The sequence below is a fragment of the Oculina patagonica genome, chromosome 10 (genome assembly GCF_052425735.1).
Source record: "Oculina patagonica isolate OP01 chromosome 10, crgOcupat, whole genome shotgun sequence".
In the NCBI taxonomy this organism is placed as follows: domain Eukaryota; kingdom Metazoa; phylum Cnidaria; class Anthozoa; order Scleractinia; family Oculinidae; genus Oculina; species Oculina patagonica.
In genome coordinates, this window is record NC_135767.1 from 6,588,143 (window position 1) to 6,594,157 (window position 6,015).

A 6,015-nucleotide genomic window follows, 5' to 3' on the forward strand; every position below is an offset into this window, starting at 1 on the left:
TACTTAGTTCGCACAAGGGACATTGCGTGACTCTGCTCTGTGTAAGAGCTGCTTTATTTATCTTAGCTTACAACAATAACTGACCTTCAGATGGCTAGCATCCGGATAAACAACTCTTCATTGTTAGCAACCATAATCGAAACCAAGTTATGCTTCTATTTAAGGTGTGTCGCGTGATATTTTGTTACACATTGCGTGCTCATGCACTATAGAGCTCAACTGTAGCTTACTTCGCTTAGTTCTCTATTTCCCCCCCCCCCCCCCCTTCCCTTTATTAATAAAGCTGGACTCCTGGCTTGGGTGCACACCTGCTACTTTTACCTGCACGTAGCAGGGTGGGTGGGGCCCTCGCCCCACCTTAGCTTCTACTCACTCCATTACCTTGCAGGGTGTGTCGCTGCCACCCTTACTGCATTGCTCATTGCTAGGGTGTGTCGCTGCCACCCTTACTGCATTGCTCATTGCTAGGGTGTGTTGCTGCCACCCTTATTACATTACTCAGTTTTAGGGTGTGTCACTGCCACCCTTATTGCATGCACTTTATGGGGTGTGTTGCTGCCACCCTCATATTACCCCAGGGTGCACCCAACAACCTTTAGTCCCATTTACTGTCAAACATTGTGTATGTGGTCTTTATTTACTATGTTAAGCGATTAATTTGTTAATTTAAACAATAGACTGTCCACAGCCTCTCTATTTTTCAACGCAAAAAAGCAAACAAAGCGAGCGAGCGCGAAGCGCGAGCGCGAAATTCCTCCTTGGAACATCCCATTATAATTCATCGATGTCCCTCAACACCCCCCTTCCACCCCCCCCCCTCCAAAAAAAGATCTTCGAATTAATCCCCTTGCTTCTCCGTTTTGCGCTGGCGTCCAGTTCTCACGCTGTTCTCACCGCGCGCTCATCGATCGAGAAAACACGAAAAAATAGAGGGCTGTGAACAGTCTATTTAAACAAATGAGTCCACATGTGTGTTACTTTTTATTCCCTGGTAGGCGAGTTTCATGTTACGTTGAATTAATGAATTAACTTGATGGGCAAAAAAAAAAAAATACCAAAAAAGTGTAAATAGTATAGAAACGTCTAAATTAGGTTTATAGCAAAAAGAATCGGAATTCTTCTAAGCATCGCTAGTCTCAGGTCTCTCCTCTTCACTAAATTAAACTTTATTTGTCGAGAATTATGTTTAAAATGAACCCGTTTTCTTCACATGTTGCTAAAGCAGAATTTCGCTAAGGGCACTGAACTCAGTCCTAAAACAACTAAAACAGTTGCAGACGGTATTGTGAGCGTAAAGAATGCGAATAAATTGCCTGATAATTGTAAGCAAAACACTCAGAAAACGAAAACAAAAAGGGAGAAAAAATCTCGAAATGCGGATCGGAAAATAACATTTCGCCTTAAGGAATAGTGTTTTATGAAATTCGACCGAGTATTAACAGGGAATTTTTTCAAGACGTCAGCAAACCAGAAACGAGCTATCATCCTCTGAAATTTCCTGTCAATTTACTCGTACAATACACCATATGCTGCAGTTAATTGCTTCGGTTTGTGCTCAAAGTAGAAATGAAAACAAGCGAGAATAACCTAAACCGAGACTGTCCTGAATGAAGTCACTTACGTAGGAAATTGGATCGCCTACTACCTCATTGAACGAGACATATTATTGGTTCTTAAAACAATGCCCCTAGCCCTAGAAAACACAGAGGTAGTGCTTCCAATGGTTGGATGAAAATAAAGGTTCCAGGGAGGTACTGGCTTACCGAGGAAATCACCGGCCACTTTACATGGAAATCTCTTTTCAAACGCAGAACGAAAACGATTGTCAGAAAAAATACAAAATGCAAACATTCACACGAAAATAAAATTAAAAGAAGTTAAGCCATTACAAGCAAAGTTATTTGCGCTGTCGAGCACGTATCGAGACGGAATTTTGACAAGAAAGAAGCACCATAAGACCAAACCTGAACCAAGCTATCAAGAAACTAATTCTATCGAACCATCCTTGTGTATCGATCATGACGGTGAATAATACAGAATCACTCGCCAATTCCTTCAACGAAACCAGGTCAGTGTTTCATTGCCCGAAATCGCCAGATTTCATCTGGGACTTAAATCATACAACCTCTCTTAAGATTGTTCTTGCCGTCACGACCATTGCTTGTCCCGTTACCATTCTGTTAAACCTCCTGGTGATAATAGCATTGAAGACGAGAAGAGAATTGCAAAAGAATTCAAACATCCTGCTGTCTAGTTTAGCAGTAGCTGATCTTTTGGTGGGCGCTGTATCCATGCCACTGAATATCACTTTAGATGCGTTAGTTCTGCGAAGAATTCTATTTGAAGATATTATCTGTACGATAGATTGTATAGTCTTTTCACTGTATTTTCTTTACGGTGTGTCGTTCTTTCATTTGCTGCTAATTGCTTGGGAGAGGTACGTGGCGATAGTAAAATGGATGGAGTACAACGTTATTGTTGCTAAAGACCATTTAAACAAGTATGCAAGAGTTGCATGGCTCTCGGCATTACTAACTTTTGCTCCAGGAATTATTATGGACGCCGTCGGCGTTCGTTATGAACTTACGTTAACCCTCGATGTTCTAGTGAGCATTTTCTGGGTTGTATGTTTTTTCTTGATAATATACTTTTATGTTAAGGTTTATAAGGGAGTGCGAAATCAGAACCAAACGCAAATCCGCTCAGTGAATGCTCTGATTAAAGCGAAACTTGAAAGAAAGGTTGCTTACACGACTACCTGGCTAACACTTTTCGCCGGTATCTCGGGTGTTCCGGTTGTTGTCGTTAATACATTCGGGGGATTTTGGCCCTTTCTCCGTGTGAGTTCTTTATTTCGATGGGCAGATACAATGCTGTTGTTAAATTCTCTCGTCAATCCACTGTTGTACTGTTATAGAGACCGTCGCTTAAGGAAAGCTGCACTGGAGCTGTTAAGGTGCAGGAAACCTCAAAGAATCCAGCCAGTAAATCGCACTTTGCGTCGAACTAAGCAACGTCGCTATTCCGTGGCATGGCTAGATGTTGAAGAGCTTCAAATCGGACAAAACCGTCCCCGTTTAATAAGATCGGGATCTTGCGATGCTGTGATTTGTTCGGGTATGGTTCGGCGAAGGTCGAGTGAGACAGTGACGGAAAGACCCAGATCAGCTCCATCGAAGATAGCAAACGATAAGGTATTCACAGAACAACACAACAAACTAGTTGTAACAGCTCAGATTGAAAATGCCCCAAGAAAAAGACGCATTCCGCGTAATACTGAATTACCGAAAGATACCACGGAGCTTAAAATATCTCGACATCGCAGGAGTGGTAAAATTGTGCGATCAACATTGCTGAATGAAAACTTCTTCGGTACACTAACAAGCTGTCATCAAAATGTAGCAGAAAAGAATTTATCGAGATCCAAATCATTGCCAATATTAACAACAAACTTAAACACATTGGACAACAAACTAACTGTTGCTGAGTTTACTAATGACAAAGAATCTGCGTGGAACAGTTACGAGGAAACGAAACTTTAGTCACTTGTTTCCATGAATATTAACTCCATATACTATAGAACCTTTAGTTTATGTCAACGTTCCAATGTTGTTTAAACTACGTTCATAGCTACCCTAACGGCCATAGAGCATTTTTCCTTCTTTGAACAGCAGTAGAATAAAACTAAAATCGACTTTACAAAGAAATGGCATGTGTTTCTTTTAGTTGTGTCTTTTTCTGTCTTCATTAGTTTCTTCTTTTTTAAAAATGGTGAAACTTGCTCATACGCATTAGGGAAAACAACCCATCTTTTTTTCATCCACAGTCCGGGATAAAACCAAAACCAATCGTGACTTGGCTTACGCGCATTTAACCTGCGTTGAGCGCCGGTTTCATATTTTCGCGTTCTTGGCGCCGATTGCATGTTTCCCGCGCTTGGGGTCGATGGCATTATGTTCGGATAAATTCTGCTCGTAAATTCGCGAATTATGCTTGCCGGCCATACTCAATTCTCGTAAAAAATCACATTTTCTGCTTTAAATTCAGCTCGGCTTCGAAATATTGTTCGAATTCTGCTCGGTACAGCTGGCTAATTAGACATTGTGTACAGCAAAATTGTAGCTAAGTGTAGATATTCACTTATAAACAAAACTGTTAGTAATGAAAACAATTATATTTAATGTTTCTTTGTATGATACCATTCGTTGTGGTGACATACTGAGGTTATGTTCTGTGAGCGCAATTGAGAACGGGTTTTTTGTGCAATGCGAGATTCAAGTCACTAGTTATTTTTGATCAACTTTGAATGTTTAAAATTTTTAACTTATATCTTTTGTGTTAATGATTTTTCAGAGTTCTCCTCAGATTATGCCAGAATCACAGAATGTTCTCGGTATACAGTGCCTGTTGCCCAAAATAATGAATTATGCTCGAACTTTTACCGGCAGAATTTATCACAGCCAAGGTTGTATGCCGTTTTCCCGCACTTGCGATGGCGCTTGCTTGTATTTTTACCCGGCTTGCTTGGCAGCGGTTGCGTATTTACGGACGTGGAGAATTTTTACCAATAAACCAATTCGGGTCTCCAGGGTCTAGTTGGTATGAAAACACTTAATCAATTATACCCTATATATTTTGACATTTTCGGACTCGATCGCTGTATTTGTATTTGAATAAAGTATTATTAAAAAGTTTTTCTTTCTAATGTATTTTTGTCTGTTAGACAAAGACACATTTTTACAGTTTTGTGTACGAGACTAACGTCAAAAACAAATTTCTCATGCTCATAGAGCCAGTTGACTGTAATGACACCAACAATCTGGAATTGAATTATTGTCTTTTATTTGCCAAATATTACTTGTACTATCAAAAGACATTTACTAAGCCATGTATTTTTAACGAGTTCATCAAAAAACTTAAGTGGAAGCTTGAAATTGAAAAGTCTGTTAAAAGGTAGTACTGTAAACTATAACTGTTACTGCTTTAATGTATAAAACAAAACAATCTTGTTGATTTCTCCTCTCGTAATGTGTTGTACCAAACGAATTTAATTTGATGAAACGCTGTAGTCTCTCTTAGTGAGATGTGGGCCTATCGTATTTTAGTTAAGTATTAAAATTTAAGATTAGAAGAAGAAAAAAACAAAAAAAAAATCATAATAGTAGTGTCGTTAACTACGATTGTAAATGTATATAGGTTTTTTTTTCTGTTAAGTATTGTGTTAAATTAAGTTAGTTGTCGTAAGTGCTGTAAATTGTTTAATTTAATTCATTATTTAGATTTAGTTTTATTTTTAGGCATACTATTGTGTTGTTAATGGACTTTTGCTGTCAATAAAGTTGTGTTGCAAAAAAAAAAGATGAGACGAACATTTGCGAAATTGAAAAGCGGCGAAATTAAAATTAAGAAAAATACGAAGTTAAGGCCAAATCCACATGTATCCGTTTATATTTTAATTCGGATGAGTTTTTCCGTTGTTAAAAAAAGAATTCACACTTGGGTGGTGAGTTCCTTATGGAACTCAAAATATCTGAGGGCAGCATATTGACCTCATGCTGGATTATTAAGTATTTCTTGGTGGAGATTTCCTTATGGAACTCATGTTATCTCAGGGCAGCATATTGACCTCGTGCTTGATAATTCTGTCTTACTTGGCTGGTGAGTTCCCTATGGAACCCTTACTGAGGGCAGCATATTGACCTCGTGCTAGATTATTCTGTCTTACTTATTTGGGTGGTGAGTTCCCTATGGAACCCTTACTGAGGGCAGCATATTGACCTCGTGCTAGATTATTCTGTCTTACTTATTTGGGTGGTGAGTTCCCTATGGAACTCATGTTATCTGAGGGCAGCATATTGACCTCGGGCTAGATTATTCTGTCTTACTTATTTGGGTGGTGAGTTCCTTATGGAACTCATGTTATCTGAGGGCAGCATATTGACCTCGGGCTAGATTATTCTGTCTTACTTATTTGGGTGGTGAGTTCCTTATGGAACTCATGTTATCTGAGGGCAG